Here is a 20,764-nt window from a genome sequence, read left to right on the forward strand (position 1 = left end):
GTTGTTAGCATTACGGGGCTGGGTTTGCTAGCTATGAGTAGGTCACTTTTGGTGCTTTGGCACCCATTTAAGGGTGGGCTTTGTGGCTTTGGGGATGGTCTTAGTTGGCAGTGCTTTTGTAGTCTGGGTGGGTTGTGATGAGTCACCTCCCTAGGCTTGGTCCTAGGTAGCTCTATCGGTGGCATAGCAGGCTTGAGTGGAGCCTCATTGCCCTTGTTGAAAGCTATCCTGATTCAAACATTGACAATGGCAAGGTGAATACGCTTCAGATCGTAATCTACGTTGCAATGTTCTTGCTTCTTGAAAATGCATCCTAATAGCGATTCTTGATCTGCATCCTTCATGTTTGGCAATACATAGAAGATGATTGATAGGCTCTCGGACTCGATAGAGACTACGATTTTGCACTTCCCTAGGAGTGCATATGGCTTGCCCTCGAATGGGTTGAGTTTAGCGTTGGTGGGCTATAACTCTGGTTGACCAATGAGGATCCAATGAGCATGAGTCAAGACATTGAATTCAGCTCCCTCGTTAATCAAGGCATCAAAATGTGTGTGCACCAGCCGGTGCCCATGATGCGCAAGTATGCTAGTGCTACTACCTCTTCATCCTCGTCCTCTAGTTCAGTGATGGTGGCTACGCGGACATTGCTAGGGGCTTCTAGCATAGGGGACTCATGTAGTGGATGTGTGGGAGGGTAGAACTTCTTCATGCGACTACCATTGAAGAAGCCTATGCCCTCGCCTTCAAGGGTTTCAAGTTCTACGTTGCCCATCTATTAATGGTGCACACTCGAAAAGATTCTAATCCTTGAAATTTCATTTTCTACTTATGGCCCTTTATTGAGTAAAGCAAAACAAGGTCTCCCTACCCAAATTTGTGTTGTTTGACGTGCTTGTCAAACCACATCTTCCATCGTGCTTTCTCACAAATTAAGACATCGGTAGCTATGAGCGGAATCTCAGAGAGTCGTTCCAACTCCATGAGACGGTTGGTCCAAGCTTCCTTCCCTTCCCACCTCTCATGTACTGCTATCCTCAAGCTAGGGACAAATAATTCTAATGGCAAGATTGCCTCAGTCCTATAGGTTAGCCTAAAGGGCATCTGTCCCATGAAATGTACGACGTGTTGAGCAAAGCACATGGAGGGATTTCTAGAGTGCACTTCAATGGGGATACAATAGTCCGCAAGGTGTTGCAATCTCAGTTGTGGTGGCCCACCCTATTCCATGAATCTGGTAAGTTCCTAAAGCATTGCAATGAGTGCCAAAGGACTAAAGTTCTTGCATGAAAGGATAAGATGGAGTTGACCCCTATCATTGCATGACAACCCTTTGAGAAATGGAAAATCAACTACATTGGACCCGTCAGTCCCACAACACAATACTCACAGGCTAGATACATTATTGTGGCAAAAACTAACTATCTCACGAAATCAACCAAGGCACGAGCCACCAAAAAGAATGACGCTAGGACCACAACAAAGTTCTTGTGGAAGCAAGTTATCTCACGATTTGGTTGCCCTATTGAATTAGTAAGTGACCAAGGCACTCACTTCATTGAAGAGGTGATTGCCCAGCTGCTCTCAACCTTCTTAGTCATCACCCTACTACCCTCAAGCTAATGGCCAAGAAGAATCCACGAGCAAGATCTTAGTCAATGTCTTTACGAAGGTAGTTTCTACCTTGGGAAGCGACTAGAACAACAAACTTATGGCAGCATTATGGGCTTATCACATGGCCTACAAAACAGCAGGTGCTTGCACACACATTGCCGTAGCAACCTGTCTTGCCCTAGCCTATAAAGTTGACCGGCTATCAATTGGTAAGGTTGGATTTTTAGAATAAGTCTCCTAAGCCTGGCTTTTTCAAAAGTTCTCTTAGGCAGACTGTGCTCTAGCACTTAAACTATGTCATCTGCCCAATACGGCATTAGATCATCTCTAAACAAGTCTTTCTCGATAGACAAGTTGAAAAGGTGAGCATCCAGTAGATCGTCAGTTATGCCTTGTCCAATTGCTTCTCCTGTGGTTATTCGAGACATGTGATCAGCCATGTAGTGCTACTTGCCCTTGTACCACCACAAAGAAATCAAATTCTAAAAGAAGAAGCAACCATCTAGCAATGTGTCGAGTAGTGCATGGTTTATTCATGAGATACACTAGTGCTTGATGGTCTACAAAAAAGGTGAAAGGTGTGGCCAAGAGGTAGTGTCAGAACTTCTTCATAGCAAACACTATGGCCAACCCCTCCCTTTTTGTGGTGGAGTAGTTCATCTCCGTGTCAGTGAGCTGCCTACTAGTGAAACTCATAGGATAATCCAAATTATGTTCACCTGGTTGACACAAAACAACTCCAATAGCAAATTTAGATGTGTCTATATGCACGTGGAACATGATGCTCCAGTTTGGGGCTTGTAAGATTGGTGCAGCTATAAGAGATTTCTTCAATTCCTCATATGCTCGTTGGAACTTGTCAGTCCACTCAAACACGATCAACAACTTATACAATGGTCTTGCAATCAATGCATAATTCAACAAACGAAGCACCAATAGTATCCGGTGTGACCTAAGAAACACTGAACTCCCTTATAATCCTTAGGTGGTGACAAGTCGACAATGACCTTGACTTTCAAAAAGTCGATGGCTATGTCGTTCTTGGACACCACATGCCCTAGGATGCATCCATGCTTGACCCAAAAGTGACACTTCAAGGGATTTAGTGATAGGTTGTAAAGCCAACATCATTCAAAGACTACTTGCAGCTTTTCCAAGTGTTCTACCTAGGCTAGAGTGCACACATGGGTCATCTACAAACACCTCTAGCTCTCATCTAAGCATATCTTTGAATATGGTGCACATTAGCAAGCTTGCCCATTTTAATGGAGGATTTAAAAATCTCATTTTTTAGTCTTTCTCTCTCCTCCATCTCTCTCCCCTTAAGAGGCAATTCATGCCCATGAAGAGGATTGAAGACCGCTTGTCCAGCATGGTACCGAATCACTCCCGGTTTGGTGGAGGGCTAGAGCTTGCTGTTTGGGGGTAGGCTGAGACTTGAATGAGGGCTGATTTGCAGTTCCACATTAGATTTTACAACCGCAAAGAAGGACAAAAATCGGTAACTCTATTTTACAAAGGAAAATTGCTTGTTTTTTACATTTGATTGAGCCAATGTTGTTCTTATGGAGTGAAAATTGGCAGAAATGTTGTTTAATGTTTGTTCTATGCTTGCATGATGAAAAAATCAGGAAACATAAAGTCAAAATGCTAGAAATATTTTTTTGAAACCCGTAAAACATGGTTTTTATGAGGAAAATGGGATTTTTGGTGTTTTCGGGTGGGATAAACCAATACACATGGGATAAAATGCTAATAAAATCTACATTTCTATTGTTCTAAGAATTAAGAGCCATAGCTCTGAAAATATATCAAATTTTTATTGGAAAAATAGGGGAAAATAGAGAAAAACTGGGAAAAATAAAAGGAAAAATAAGAATATGCCTTAGAAAGATACGAAAAAATATAATAAATAGTTGTGGATGTATGGTGGGGAAAAGCATGAGGTTTGGCCTCAGTTTTCCCTATTTTTTTGCCACAATGTGTGATTGATTGCTTTTTATACATTAAACCATGACAAACCAACCTCTATACACCTATGCAACGAAGCAAAACTTAAACGGTGAGGGGGAGTAGGACTTTATGCAACAGCTTGAGGGCTGAATTAATACAAATTCCGAATTTTTTTCTATGCATTGCATTTAGGAAATGGCCTATTTGGAAAGTAGGGATCTAGTAGCACAAGGTTTGCCTTGGTGCTAGATTCTTGCAACGAAGCATATACGTATTAGTTGAATTCATGGAAAGACTATTTATGTACTAACACATAGGCTGATTTTGAAACATAACTATTTGTGTATGATGAGACATCCACTATTGCATTGATCATACATGTGGTATCAACTCTTGGAAATGCATAGCAATTGTTTGAATTATAGTTGACCCACGCTTGAGAGGGTGAGATTCCCCTTGCCGTAGGTTAGTCGTTTGTTTCTTGGGGGAGATAATTAGTGAGGAAACATGGTATCTCTTGGATCTCGCTGACAAAGAGACTAGTATTGTGCGAATGTGTTTATATGTAAAAGTAGCGCATTGAGGGGCCAATCCCCAAGATGTAGGAGAGCTGCAATGGGGTCACGGCAATCAGTTGATGGGGTGCCTCCTATATCTATGATATGTGGCACTTATTGCCAATATGTGTGGGATACTCCCTTTGAGGGGTTTTGGGGAAGGTTCCGTTGGACTCTTATCCAGCTACAAATGCAATATTAGATGTATCTAGTGTGCATTTAGTTATTACAGGCGCTCCTGGACTGCGAGGCCGTGTGGTGGTGGAGGTATCTATTATGTGCATGAGGTTCGAATAGTGCCATAGCCAGTGCCGGCCCATTTTTGGTCCCATCAGTGGTGCGTTTACTAGGAGCTACCTCAAAATGGTGGTTTTCGAATCTAGGGTCTCTTGGGACCTACTTGTTAGTTGATGTCCTTTGAAGAGATCCATCCATCAAGGCAAACTCCAAAAACAGGAGAGAGCTGAGAGGGCTAGATGGAGGGCCAAAATCAATAGGCATTATTCTCCTAAAAGGAGTAGTCTTGGACCTATTCAAGGTCGGGGTCTTAGTAACCTTAGCCTAAAACAAAGTCCGACAAGAGGTGGAAGTTCTAGTACTTCCCCCCTCACGATTAATCTGCCCACTTCGAGTGGTATGATAGCTTTGCCTAACCCAATTCCATTAGCAAATTCGATCATTGCAATGGTGCAACCTATCGCAATCCCTGCAGGAATGGTGGATTTGCTAGCCTTAGGTTTCCCCCTACCCATTTTTAATGGGTTAGTGGAAGAGGATGTGGAGCTTCATACAAGGGAGTTTCAAAAGCTGATGTTTAATTGCCGCATCCAAGAGGAAGGGCATTTAATGATGTTCTTCAACATGAACCTGAAGGGAAGAGCGGCTATATGGTATCATGACGTTGAGGTCAGAACCATAACCACCATGGACTTATTTTATGAAGCCTTCCGAAGGGAGTTCACCCTCGAGAGGGGTGGCCAATATTGGTTGCGCGTGTCAAATGTGACATAGCAAGAACCTCATGAAGATATACGAGCGTATGCCAAGAAGATCAAAGAGGTTTTCTAAAAATTGGATGCCTCTATCCCTATCCCACCTACTGCCTAGTTGCAATACTTCTTGCATGGTCTTGATTTTAACATCCAGGTGTAGCTGAGTAGTGTCACCTTGGTGGATATAGACACTGCCATTAGACAAGCACAAGAAATAGAATCCCATTTGCAAGTGGCCTATGCTTCTCAAATCAATCCCAATATGGGCCTAACATTGGGAAATAATTTGCACTTGATCAATGGCAATGGAAGCCAAGGGATGGGGATGGTCAACCCTAATGGGATGTCAAGATTGTGGGAGAGAAGGAAGGAGTCTCGCTTGAAGCTTTCTTGCTTGCACAATGGGGGAAGACACACAAGGGTGGAGGCTGAAAACAGTTTTCCTCTTCTTAGTTTTGTAAGCCAAAAGAACTCAAGTACAAAGAAATAGAAGAACCCTATATATGGGTCTCAAACCAAACTCAACTAACTAAGGTGGCATACTAACTGAGCCACGAACTAGAGTAGATAAGGATAGCTATCATGTAGCTATTATTCATGGGCGGTGTACCAACCGCGTCTGCAACTGACAAGTCGGTGACATAAATATACAACGGTCACCCTGGCGTATCACGAGTGGAGCTCGATATCTCAACACTCCCCCTCGAGCTCAATCCCAATTCCTGCACACCAAGCAGGTCTCTGAACTTGCGCAGCTTCTCTGCGCCCAATGCCTTCGTGAATATGTCAGCTACCTGATCCTCTGTGCTGACATAAACTAGATCAATAAGACCTAGTAAAACCCTCTCTCGCACATAGTGATAATGCACCTCAATGTGCTTTGTTCTAGCATGATAGACTGGGTTATTTGCCAAGTGTATACTACTCATGTTGTCACAATAAATGACAACTGGCCCATCTGTAGACTGATGCATATCATAAAGTAGCTTATGCAACCAAGCTACCTCACATGCAGCCATTGCTGCACCCCTGTACTCAGCCTCTGTGCTCGACAAGGCAACTATAGGCTGTTTCTTACTGCTCCAAGTGACTGCAGCACTCCCAAAAGAGAACACATATCCACTGGTAGATCGTCTATCAGAAATACTACCAGCCCAATCAGCATCAGTGTATCCATGCAACTGTATCTGAATCCCAGTCTCATAAAATAGTCCATACTGCAATGTGGACTTCACATACCTGAGTATGCGTCTAGCCGCATCCAAATGCGATTTCCTTGGAGCCTGCATAAACTGACTTACCAATCCAACAGCATAGCTCAAATCTGGCCTGGTAATAGTCATATAAATCAAGCTTCCTACTATACGTCTGTACATAGTAGGGTCTTCCAGAAGCTCACATGCATCTGCGCTCAGCTTCACATTCTGCTCCAAAGGAACTGAAATAGGCTTACAGCCTGTCATCCCATATTTGGACAGCATGTCCAATCCATACTGCCTCTGCAAGAGCTGTATCCCACTTGGTGATCTAATCACCTCAATGCCCAAGAAATAACGCAGCTCTCCCAAATCCTTCATCTCAAACTTCTGCTTCAATAGCATTTTCACATGAAGGATATCTTCATCACTGTCACCTGTCATAATCAAATCATCAACATAAATGACAAGTAACATAATACCTTTCTCTGTTTTTCTCACATAAAGTGAGAAATCTGCCTTGGAAATCTGAAAGCCAATAGTGACAAGATACTGTCCTATCTTGTCAGACCATGCTCTAGGTGCTTGCTTCAAGCCATACAAGGCTTTCTTCAACATGCAAACAAACTCAGGATGAACAGCATGCACATAACCTGGTGGCTGCTCCATATAGACCTCTTCTTGCAAATCACCATGCAAGAAGGCATTCTTTACATCCATCTGATGTAAAGACCATCCCTTTGATGCAGCCATAGCAATGACTGCTCTTACGGTTGCCATCCTTGCAACCGGACTGAATGTTTCTTCATAGTCAATGCCATATGTTTGTGCATACCCCTTGACCACTAATCTTGCCTTGTATCTGTTCACAGAACCATCTGCATTGTGCTTCACCTTATAAACCCACTTACAGCCAATTGCATTCTTACCTTTAGGCAAAGGTACCAATTCCCATGTAGCATTTGCTTCCAAGGCATCCATTTCTTCATCCATGGCTTTCTCCCATTTTTCTTTTCCCATGGCTTGCTCAAAAGAAGTGGGTTCTGGTTCCTGTATCACTTTGACCATATATGCATAGTGAATGGCTGTAAATCCATCATATTTCAGCCTATCCACAGGATACCTAGCTCTTGTAGACCTGCGCAAAGTAGGTTCACTCCCAGGTGCTCTCAAAACATCCCTGGTCTTCCTTACTCCAGGTGTAACAATAGAAGGAATACCCAACTCATCATCAATGCTCTGTTCTGAGCCACTGGATTCACCATCCACATAAGAGTGACCTGCATTCACATCAAACATGGGCTGATCAACCTTCTCTTTTCCTTTTCGTGATACCTGCATACCACTATCTGCATTGCTTTGAGAAGATTCTCCTGATCTCAATCTGCCTGTCCATGGCGAAGAATGTGAACCACTGCTAGAGGACGCTCCAGGTCCACTAATATTTTGTGACTGCTGCTGTGAATTCTGTGTAGCATTACCATTTTGTGCATCTTCATCATCAATCACATTTACTGGTTTATACCAGCTACTCATCTCATCAAAAACAACATCTCTGCTCACTGTAAACTTACGAGTAGAAGGGTTATAGCATCTATACCCTTTTTGCTGCAGAGAGTAACCAATAAAGATGCACTTCTCAGCTTTTGGATCCAACTTGGATCTCAGCTCATCTGGCACATGTACATAGGCAATGCAACCAAAAATTTTCAGATGAGAAATATCTGGTTTCCTACCAGTATACCTCTCCTCTGGAGTCATTCCATGTATTGCTGCAGTGGGAGTCCTGTTCATTATGTAGACTGCTGTAGCAACTGCTTCAGCCCAATAAAAATCTGGCAGGTCTTTTTCATTGAGCATGGCACGAGATACCTCTCCAATATGCCTGTTTTTCCTTTCTGCAATTCCATTTTGTTGTGGGGTATAACTGCATGAATATTGCTGCTTTATGCCATGCTCCTGCAAGAACTTTGCAAACTCATTTGAGAGGTACTCTCCCCCTCCATCTGACCTTAGGCATTTTATCTGCAAGCCTGTTTCTTTTTCAACCATAGCTTTAAGAGTTTTGAAATGCCCAAAAACTTCACTTTTCTTTTTCATAAAATACACCCAAACTTTTCTGCTATAGTCATCAATAAAACTGACAAAATAATGACAGCCTCCAAGAGATGCAGCTTTAGTTGTCCACACATCAGAGTGAATTAATTCCAATGGCTTCTCACTCTCTTGAACATGTCTAAGAAATGGTTTCCTTGCCTATTTTCCAAACTGACAGGCTTCACATACCTTATGCATTTCTGCAACCTTGAATTTGGGCAATCCTGCAACAATATTTTGGGCCTGCATTGATTTAAGTCGCTGTACATTAACATGACCAATGCGTTTATGCCAGATATCAATATCTGCAACTACACCGGTCCCATGTGCAAACATTGCTGCACTCAATTCAGACATGTCTGCATCTAATGTAAACATTCTGCCCTTCTTCTTTCCTTTTGCTATCAAGCGACCTTTATTTTTCATATCCTCAACAAAGCATCCATGAGGATTAAATCTGACCTGCAAGCCCTGTTCAACCATTTGACCAACTAAAACCAGATTCTTGGTGATATTCGGGACATGAAATACATCGGACAGGTATTTCTTTTTCCCACCCTGCATAGACAAGGGAATTTTTCCAATCTGCACAATAGGATGTGCAGTATCATCACCAGTCTCCACAAATCCTGGTTTTTCCATTTTCCTTGCATCCTCCATCCATTCTGCATGACCTGTCATGTGGTTTGATGCACCTGAGTCAACATACCATACATCATTGCTTTCTTCTGAACTTGTCATAGAATTGTTCATGTGCTGCACCATGAACAAATGCTCATTTCTGTCATCACCCTGTCTACTAGAAGATGCATAATTCCCTTGTTGCAGTTTTCCATTCATGATGTCATTCTGCTTTTTATAGCAGTCTTTAGCCATATGACCCATTTTACCACAGTAGTAGCATTCAACATTACTGTTTGCATTTTGGCCTCTTTGCCATCCACCACGACCTCTTTGGCTCCCCCTGCCTCTAGAGTTACCACGTCCTCCTCCATAGGACTGGTTTTCTTGAGTTTGCTGCATATTCTGATTTCTGCCACGGCCTCCAAATCGGCCTCCTCTACCTCTGCCTCTACCTCTTCCAGCATTTGAGTAGAAGACAGCTTCTTTTGAAGTTCCTCCTGAAGAAGATGCACCACCATTTCTCTGTTCCTCAGAAATTAGAAGAGCAATCAACTCCTCAAAATCAGGAAATCTTTCACGAACTGAAATGGATGTCCGAAACTGTGCATAATCCTTTCCTAGACCATTCAAGGTCACGGAAACTAAATCATCATCTTCCACTGGCGACCCAATGGAAGCAAGTGCATCTGCAATCTTCTTCACCTTCATGTGGTAGTCGTTGATGCTCATACTTTCTCTTTGCACATTATGCAACTCTTGTTTGAGCTGCATTTTCCTGGCTTGCGTATTTGTGCTATACATTTTTGACAAAGTATCCCATGCCTCCTTTGGCGTACTTGCATCCTGAATATGCACAATCATAGAGTCTGAAATACTGATAGACAGCCAATACATAACTTTCCTGGCTCTCTCATGCCATGTTTTAAATGCCTGCATTTGTTGTTGATTGGGAACATCAGGAAGAACTGGTTCTTCTTCATTTTCTGCAACAAATTCCCAATATCCTTTTCCCATAAGGAAATTCGTCATTCTAAACTTCCATGCCTGGAAGTTGTTCTTGTCAAGCTTTTCAGTGACAATCTGTGAAAGAGAATCAGATGCCATTACAGAAGACTGCAAAAAATTCTGTCACTGCAAAAACCACAGCTTCACCCTCACAAGGGAATTCTGCAAAACTGGCGAAAGTGGTATTTGACCACACAGTCACTTCCTAGTGACGATTTTGCATAAACAGGAACCAAGGATGATTCTGAAACTCCCAATGTCTCTGCGCACAAGCATACGATGCAATTTCTACAGTAACTTTTCACCGACCTGTAGAACAGTGGTCGCACAGCATAAAACTGAGCCTTTTCTTGAGTGCGTGCAGAAAACTTCCGTCTGCAAAACAGGCCCCGAATTGGCCTCAAATCAAAAAAACAAGGTCGCCGCAGCATATACTGCCCTCTTGCTTCACCGCAAAGGGCGTCTCAACCTGAGACAATGCACTCCTGCACTTTCCGGCTGTGCTACCTGCAGAGATCTGCTCCCAAAACAGAAAATGAAAGCAACACTGCTCCTCTTACCAGAACACCGCGAGCTTGGCTTGCTTTCTTGAGCTCCTTACCACGAACAAGGCTCTGATACCATGTCAAGATTGTGGGAGAGAAGGAAGGAGTCTCGCTTGAAGCTTTCTTGCTTGCACAATGGGGGAAGACACACAAGGGTGGAGGCTGAAAACAGTTTTCCTCTTCTTAGTTTTGTAAGCCAAAAGAACTCAAGTACAAAGAAATAGAAGAACCCTATATATGGGTCTCAAACCAAACTCAACTAACTAAGGTGGCATACTAACTGAGCCACGAACTAGAGTAGATAAGGATAGCTATCATGTAGCTATTATTCATGGGCGGTGTACCAACCGTGTCTGCAACTGACAAGTCGGTGACATAAATATACAACGGTCACCCTGGCGTATCACGAGTGGAGCTCGATATCTCAACATGGGAGAGGGAACGTGGTACCGAATGTGCCTTTATTGCCAGCTCTGCCTAGTGTGACTATGCCTATGGCTGGTCATATGCCTCCAAATGTGGGAAGCCAAGTAGTGAGCCCTAACGTCATTCCTGTGGGTCAACATGCAATGCAACCAACGCCTAATCAAATTGTGCAGCCAAGGGACTGATGGGTAGATGATCAACGCTATGAGTCAAGTTTGTCAAATGTCCTTAGCAAAGTCAAGGACATGATGAAGCACTACACGAATATGATATCTAAACAATATCAGCAAATAGCCATTAAAGTTAATTTCTTAAAGAAAGAATAGAATCTGATAGGGAGTCGATGCCTCGAAGAGGGTGCACCCTCTAGATTCAACTGCAAATGGTGTGGTGGGCAACATTATCCACATAGTTGCCCAAATATCAAGTATGACATTTGCGGGAAGTCTAGCCATTTAACATCCACCTGTTGGAGCAAGATCAATTCCCTCCAGCAAGGCTCTAGCAAGGCAGTCGGCAACCAAGGCTTGTTAATCATCGTGTTCAAGGAAACAATTTTTAGCAGGATGATGGGCCGAAACAAATACTCCAAAGGGGTAAGGTTACTACCAAGGAACTGCTAGGTGGTAGTGGGGTGAGCCTCATCGAGGCCATGCAGGTTAATGGAACTGAAGCTTCTAGCCTACATGCCATAACAAGAGGCCAAAAACATAGAGAAGGTGACAAAGATAATGTAAAACCTATTGACAAAACCCTAGGCAGGGTGATAAAGGAATGCAAGTTTTAAATCCTGACAAGGAAGGGGGACCTCTGAAGCGCCCGTTGAGAGTAAGGCTGATGCCAAGAGAGATAAAGAGGTGTCGAGAAAGAAGATGAGAGTTTGAAAAAGAGGCAATAAAGCCGGTGCAGCATCCTAAAGCGGATGGTTTGGCACGAGAAGTGAGCTTTAGAGAATTATCACGAATTTGATTTAGCTAGCTCCCTTTGCGATGTTAGACCAGACATGAATCTCTTGTAGCTAATCAAACTGTCACCAAGAGTATGCAAAGAATTTAAAAAGATCTTGTGTACAGGTTATATCGTAGAACCCTTGGAAATAGCACGGGTAGGGGGTGACTGGTTTGAACATGCCGAAAAGCACTGCCCAAGGGTTGCAGCCTATGTTGATGGGATTCTAGTGGGTAATGCTATCATCGACACATGATCCTCGATTAATATTATGAGTTCTGAATTGATGGAGAGGTTGGGTCTTGCGATCCAAAAAGATGCCCCCACAATCCTTCGAATGGCTAACAATAGTCTAAGACGGCTGGAGGGCTGCATTACTAAAGTCCATGTGACAATTGCCAACGTAGAATGCCTATTGGACTTTAAGGTAATCCGATTTGCAGGGCATCCGAGTTACCAAGTATTGTTTGGTCGACCTTGGATTTTGCAAGCAGACTGTCAAGTAGATATACCTGCTGGTAGATTGATATTTGGCAGAGGTGCTAGACGCGTGGTAGTCGATGCATATCATGAATCACCTCAAAGTGAGCAAGATCCCCTATCTTCTACAGAGTTAGAGACAATGGAAGATGTGTCAGCAAGGGAGACGTCATCAACTGATGAATCCAAAGAGGGATCGACCACAAAAGACTTCTATCAAGTAATGCTGAACGAGCCATTAGAAGCTCAAGATAGAATAAGGGACACAAATGTTATTGAACTAGACCTTGGTACGCTAAACAATGAGTGGCCAATAAAGCTAGGGTCTATGCTTAGTGCGGAGGAACAAGAGGATTATGTCACTCTAATCCAAGAGTTCCATGATATTTTTTCTTGGAGTTACAATGAACTTAGGGGCATTCCTCCCACCCTCGCTCTCCATATAATTCCATTGAAGGGAAGAAGCCATCCTGTGCGACATAAAGTCATGCATATGCAGTTTGAGTTGTGGGATGGGCTATTCAAGGAGTTACAAAAATTACGGAAGGCGGGTTTGATCTTCCTTGTGCAGCACACTGAATAGTGTTCACCAGTTGTGATCAAGAAGAAGAAAAATCAAATCCGATTGTGTGTGGACTTTCGAGAGTTGAACAAGCAAACGGTTAAGGATTACTACCCACTACCTTTTATTGACCAGATTCTGGATCAATTGGCAAGTAGGGAGATATATTCATTCATGGACCATTTTGCAGGCTATAATCAGATGGCGATCGTAGAAGAGGATAATCTCAAAATGACGTTCATAACAGTCTTCGAGACCTTTTCGTATCATGTGATGGCATTTTATCTATGCAATGCACCTGGTTCTTGGCAACGAACTGCAAATAAGACCTTTGGTGACATTTCCCCTGAGGAGATAAAGGTATTTATTGACAATTTAGGGTCAACCACCATGAGAGAAAGGTAGTTGATTATTTTACAAAAAAAATTTGAGCAATGCAGACAATTTGCATAGCTCTCAATCCGAGGAAGTGTGTTTCTGGCGTACCTTATGGACTCCTACTATGCCATGTAGTTAGCTCGGTAGGGATTGCGACGAATCTTGAAAATATCGAAGCTATAGTCGCCAAGAGTCTGCCATGCACCCCCAAAGAAGTCCACAGCTTTCTGTCATCACTTGGATATTATCAACGGTTCATAAACGCTTTGGTAGAAAGAGCGTTGCCATTGACAAATCTGTTATCCTTCAACTATTTGTTTATGTGGAGTGACCCTTGTAAGGTGGCTTTTGAGGATGTAAAGCAAGAACTTGCAAGAGCACCTATGTTGAAAGCACTGAAGAGGGGAAATTTTTTTATATATTTTCAGCATCTACCATGCATAGAATTAGTTGCTCTTTAGCACAGATGTGGGAAGATAAGTGGTATCACCCGATTGCTTTTGCCAATCGAAAAGTTGGGTGTATCCGAAATTAATTATACTTATATGGAAAAGTTGTGCCTTGAGATGGTCTTTGCGACTAAAAAGTTCAGGCACTACATCCTTTATGAGAAGGTTGTCCTTTATACGAAGCGGAAGGTCTACAACTGTTGATGAATAAGCTACCCAAGTTAATCACTTTGTAGGAGTTTGACTATGAGGTTAAGAGCAAGCCACCCAGGTTGTAGGGTATCGTAGAGTGTCTTGTGGACCTTGGGGAGCCAAAGGAAGCTCTGGTTGAAGGTAGTGACTGGGACTCATTGTTCAATATTGACACGGCATCTATTCCCTCCTAGTATGCGGCAATAGCGCATTATTTATCAACAAGAGATACTGGAGCTGGTCTATCGAAGTCAAAAAAGTGAAAGATTAAGCAACCGGCTTTAAAATTCACAATAATTGCAGGCACGTTGTATCGGCAAGGGTTAGACGATATCTACCACCAATGCGTAATGCCTGATGAGGTCCCTTTCATCTTAGAAGAATGCCATGACTCTACTTGCGAAGGTCATTTTTTTGGGCGACTAACTATGCAAAAAGTCTTGAGGGCGGGATATTGGTGGCCGGCTATCTTCTAGGATGTATTCGAGTACATTAAAAGATGCAACATCTACCAATGACATGATAGCAGGAAGTGACCACTCACTCCTATTATGGTGATCCTTCCGTTCAAGAAGTGGGGGATTGACTTTGTGGGCCCTATTACTCCATCATCCATTGCTCAGAAAAGATATATTATTGTAGCGATTGATTATTTTACTAAGTGGTCAGAAGCACATGCAACATGGAAAGACGATGCAAAGGAAACCGCCAATTTCCTATTAGAGCAAATAGTATGTCGATTTGGCCGGCCAAAAGAAATAGTATTAGACTGAGGGACTGATTTTTTGAACAAAGTGATAAAAAGCCTAACTGAGACTTGGCACATCAAGCATATATCCCACAAGCCAATGGGTAGGTCGAGAGTACCAACAAGTAGCTTGTGGGCATTCTGTCTAAGGTAGTATTGGAAAAGAAACGAGATTGGGACAAAAAGTTATACGTGGCAATGTGGGCATACAATACGACATTCAAACGAGCTACTGGTCACACCCCATTCAAGTTAGTATATGGAGAGGAGTGCATCCTACCTCTAGAGATCGAGTTGCCAATGATAAGATTTGCAATCAATCATTCTTTGGGTGACAGGGATGCCCTCTTAGAGCACTTTACGACTCTGGCACACCTCTATGAGATTAGATTGCAAAGCTTGCTACATCAGGAGGTGACCAAGCGTCGAATGAAGTAGCTCCATGACCTAAAAGCAAAGAAATACACTTTGAAGAAAGGACAGCTAGTGTTGTACTATGATGTGCGTAGATAATTATTTCCAAGAAAGTTGGACCCCAAATGGGACAGTCCTTATAGGATTGTCAGGATCGGAAAGAATAAATCCACATCATTATTGGCAGATCTTGAGGGTGTGGAGTTTAAGAATAAGGTTAATCTTAATAAGATTAAACCTTATTATTGTTGACTGCGCTAATGACATAAGTTCCTTGCAGGTCTATGTGCGATTGATCAGACATCTGCAAGGAAACAACGATAGAGGTTGATGGGTCGGCTAATCCCTTATTTGGAGCACCCATACTTAGAGTAGTGATATCATCAAGGAAAGCTCATCTGGTGGAGTAAAGGCTATAAAGTGACTAAGCAAGATGACGAGACATTCGTTTGGGAGATTAAGGTCTTCTGTCATCACTGTTTGTGTAGATTTTGATGAGCATCCCTATAGTCTTTAATGATGAAGGTGGGATGGATCGATCAATTCATCCTCTCAATATGTTGAATTTTGACTATCATAATTATGAATAGAGGAGTTCTGGATGGCTGGCTGTGTAAACCCATTGTGGACATACACATTATATTTTGATGGGGCATCCAGGGACCCTAATAAAAAAGGGATTGTTGAACTAGTTATCCTATATCCCCGATGTAGAGTTACAATGAAATTACCTACTTATCTCGGGGTAGGATTCACTAACAACATGGCGGAGTATAAAGCCTTGATTATGGGACTGAATATTGCCAAGAAAGGTGGTATTCGACAGTTGTTAGTAAAAGGGGATTCCCAGCTGATCAACTCAATGAGACATATATAGTCTGAAATCCTATCCTTCGTATGTATCATCGAACTGCTATAACCCTACTTAATGAATTTGAGAGTGTATCTCTTCAGCTGATTCCACGTTCTTGGAATCAGTTTGCGGATTCACTAGCCAATTTTGCTTATGAAGAATACCTCTTCTTCAACCGTGGTCCTAGTCCGGATGTTGCTCTTGATAATGAGATAGGACCTGGTTATTTGTGGGGAATGTTATCAGACCACGCGTTATATGGCAAGCGATGGTTGATATGGGTGTAATGCGAAGAGTAGTCAAGACCCATCTACCACTATTATCCTAGACCCATAGGTTGGTCAAATGACATGTTATGTGTATGCCTCTTGCTATATATGCAAGAGGTATGGGTCACAACTTGATGCATTTAGTTTAGGGTTGAGAGCCCTATTTTTACCATTGAAATATAGTGTATTTTTGTATATCTGCCTCCTTCCAAGGAGGGATCTATATGAGATGGTTTGATTGATTTATTTAGGCCAAGAAGGCCAGTTGTTTTAAGGGTTTAATGTTTGATTTCTTTTTGGTGATGGATTCTTTTAATTTGAAGATGTTTTGAAGTGTTTGGAATGGTTTGAGTATGTTGAAGGGTTTATGATGGTTTTTTATGAGAATATGTTGTTCTGTAGGGTTCTGTAATTTTTTCTGTTTGGTTTTGTAAGGTCTGATTTTCTTCTATTTTATTTTTATTTTGGTAGTTGAGATGGTTGAATGAATGTTTTGAGAGATGGTTGAGGTTGTGTTAAAAGTTTTATGAAAGATTGAATTGGTTTTGGTTTGATTTTTATGGTCTCTATTGATCTTCTGTAGGGCTCTGTAGCTTCTGTCGTTCTGTTCTTCTATTGTATTGTTGCTATGTGGTCTATTTTGTTCATTTCTGTTGAGTGTTATATTGGATGTATGGATGTTTTGGGAAGTGTTTTTGTTTTAGAAAAGGATGAATGAAAGCTCTATTCAAGCTAATTGAAGTGAAGAAGTAGCTGCTGAAGATTCACAGAAGGTTACAGAAGAACAGTGATAGAAGCCAGATCTCATAGGACACTATGATGTCTCTGGTGCCTCTTCGCATCAGACATACCACTTGGGAGATGTATCCACGACCAAGAGAGGATAATTAAGGGAAATTCTTGAGTATTTTAGTGACGCTATGATATATTATTGAGAGAGCAAGAGTATGTGAGAGAGAGAAGTGAGAGAAACTTAGTTCTATGCCTAAAAACAATGTATCTACTATGAGAGATAGAGAGAGAACTATGAAGAAAATGAAGATGAATACTATGTTATTGATTTCCATTCAAAAATGGTGTATTCTTTTGTTTTCTTGTTTGTTATGATGGATTTTATGAAGATATTGAAGATTATGGTTGATTCTATTAAATCCGTGGGTGATATCTACCATGATGCTACGTGAAGATTTGTTCTTTTTCTTGTTATGGTTCTCTAAAGAATGAAATAAAATCTTGTTGATGTTATAAGATAGATTTTCTTGCAGTAGAAACCCCTTTTCCTTGGTGTCTCTCTTGGGGCTCCATGTTTTTGGTGTGCATTCGGGGAAGCTTGCCATCAACAAGCATTAGAAGAGGCTGAAAATGAAGGAAATGGCAGTGCTAAGAAGAGGAAAATTCAATGGATGCTTGCAAAATTCCTTCTTCCACTGAAGAGTTAGAGATTCTTATTGTCAAATCCACTTTCTACAAGAAGTTCATCCCACAATGGCAGAAACATATTACCATCATGATGCAAGCTCTATGTGGTGGACTATTTCCTCTTCCTGTTGAAGCAACAGAGACATGCATCTTGGTGGCAAATTGTTTGGAAACAAACTGAAGAGCAGAAACAAAGAGAATGACCATCCATGGAAGATTTGACATTCATTGAGAAGTTTCCAAACATCATCAAGTGGGAGATCATGAAGAAGCTTCAGGAGTCGTGGTCAGTGGAGGTTCACGAAAACAAGAAAGAAAAGAGTTGGAATTTGTTTGTGGATGCTCAACAACAAGATACGTGGGATGCTTGGTGCATTGAAAACCTCCTGTTTTTTCAATTAGCAACCCACTAAAAGTTGGTAGACATAGTGTTTTTCACAATATACACTATTGAAACCCTCAGAAGCTGGCATTATTATAATGATGGCACAACAACAATCCTAAGAAGAATGAGTTTTGATACTTTCAGAACGGAATATCTCCCCCTCTGTAGTGGTCTGAAAGCTGAATTCAAAGATGTTGAAAAGAAGGAAGTAGAAGAGATGTTGGCAAGAGAATCCTCCAGAGACTGAAGTTCCCCTCTTATTCTATTATGTTGAGTAAAGACTAATTGGTTGGAGTTAACCCCTGATGAATGATGCAATCAAGAGGCAAGTGCTAGAACGAGTTTAGAGGTACGTGAGAAGAGAGAAGGCAAGAATCAAGGTTGAGAATGAGCTTGTAGGAGAAGCCTCCTTTGATGCCCTAAAATCATTCTTTACAGAAGTCCCCATGGTGACTCAAGGTCCCCTTCCTAGTCAGATTCGTCCGGGAAATATTGATGGCCAGCAAATGTAGTCCCATTGCCAATTTTTAAGGAAGAGTACAATGAAGACCCCAATCTTCATGTAGCAGAATTTATGGTAGCATGTGTGGCTAACAATGCCAAAACCCCTAAGCATTGGTTAGCAATATTCCCCGCCAGTGTTTCAGTGGTATGAGAGACAAGCAGTATGAACTTTTGGCACATGGGACGACCTGAAGTTGGCCTTCCTCACTAAATTCAAGCATGAAGACTTTGAAGAGAGAATGTGAGAGGAGTTTATGAACCTAAGTTAGTCCTCTGGAGAAAGAGTAGAAGCTTATGTCTCGCTAATGAAATCCATCTTGAAGAGATGGACTAACCATCATTTAGATGAAGGCATCCAGAAAGGAGTGTTCCTCAGAGGCCGACAACTAAAAGTTTGCAAGTTTGTGGAATTGAGAAGACCAATCAATCTGCAAGCTGCAGTGGAAGGTGCAAGAGTGTATGACAAAGTTGAAGCAAGGCTATCAATGACTCCAGGAAGAGCAGTCTTACCTCCTCCCATGCTAGGAATGGTATACCCCCCAAATGCAATCCTACGGACAGTTCCCTACCCCTATTCCCAGATGCAAATAGTGCCGCAATACAATGCACCTAATCCACAGTGGCCACAAACAACAATGTCTCAAATGATGGTTCAACCACAACATCAATGGCCTCAAACAGTTCCGTGACTCAACAATAGTGATACCCTACCAACTGGAATCAACAACCCCAAGTCTCAACAGGAGCTCTAAATCAAAACTAGAGCAGAGGACCCTTTGGATCAACCCAACCAGCGTTTGTAGCAATAATAGAACCTTCTCAAAATCCTACTACAAGTACTCCAGGAGGTGAAAATATGAAGGATTACTTATCCAACTCAATCACAGCACAATGCTCACCCTACCCCCTGCCAAAACCAAGGCATAACATCCACAAGGATTAGGCCTAGCATAATCTGATAAAAGGCCCAAAGATAGTCACTAACCAACTGCTCCAACACAGCCAAACTAAAAAGAACTATCAAAGAGGTTGCTCTAAGTGGTGGTCTGAACTACCTACCTAACTAAGGACAACACAACCAGGAGCTCCTATTAGGCGAGGACTCCTATAGCCTGATCAAGAAGTACTTTCTTATAGCACATTTCTTCTTTTAGGTTTTTATTCTTCCATACTCAGGCATGTAAAAAGGAGGGAGCTGAGCATAGTGACCCAAGGAGAACATGGCATCGGCCTCAGGTCCTGTCTCGGTACCCAAGAACCTACCAAGCCCTCGCAAGGCGACACTTAATCATTTTCTGACGCTCACTTTTATTTTCGCTCCAACCTTCCTGACTTTCTTCTTTTCCAACAAGATGCCACCCCTAGGAAGACTCGTCCCCAGGAACCTACTAGGCCTTCGCTAGGCGATGATCAACTGCTTATAAATTTTTGTTTCTTTTCTTTTCTATTTTTATAGGGGTTAGAACCCCTTTTTACACACCTTTGTATATATTAATCGCCTTTAAGATATTCAGGGTTTCTCTTCCTTTATCATTATTATTTTTCTTCTAGCAGGCTTTTCTAACTACCTCATAACTAACAAGAACTCCTAGAACGGCTGCCTAGCAGGCCAGCAGAACAAGATCACTAGGACTACTTTTTGAAATAGGTCTTTTGATGCTTGACAATGTCTTTATAGGAGGGAACAACTACTCAGACCTCCCTCAAATATACTGAACCTAAACCTGGGACTTGGTTGCTGGTCCCCAACAAGAAACGAAAAACCCCTACAAGTACACAAAGGCATATAACATAAAACACGGTACTCATAAAGGAGCAATATCACCTAGATAGGGCCACGAGAAGCTTCCACGCAACAAAGGCTCCTTCCAAGCTTTTCTTCAAACCTGTCTAGCACAAAACTAAAACAAGAAACCATTAATTGTACCTGCACTAAACAGACGACTGCTGGCCCTCTTGGCCTAATGAAATAAAGCATTTCACTACAAAACTTGATTGGCCTTCTTGGCCTAATGAAATAAAATAGTAAAACCTCGCAAAATGGGCCCTCTTGGCCTAACGAGATCAAACAGAATAGCACCTACACATCCTTCCTTGGAATAGTACAAATATACAATAATATGCTCCTATCCAAGGAGGAAAACCACAGGGCTC

This window comes from Lygodium microphyllum, chromosome 4 (genome assembly GCF_053477565.2).
Source record: "Lygodium microphyllum isolate KBCC chromosome 4, Lygodium_microphyllum_v1.1.10, whole genome shotgun sequence".
Classification (NCBI taxonomy): domain Eukaryota; kingdom Viridiplantae; phylum Streptophyta; class Polypodiopsida; order Schizaeales; family Lygodiaceae; genus Lygodium; species Lygodium microphyllum.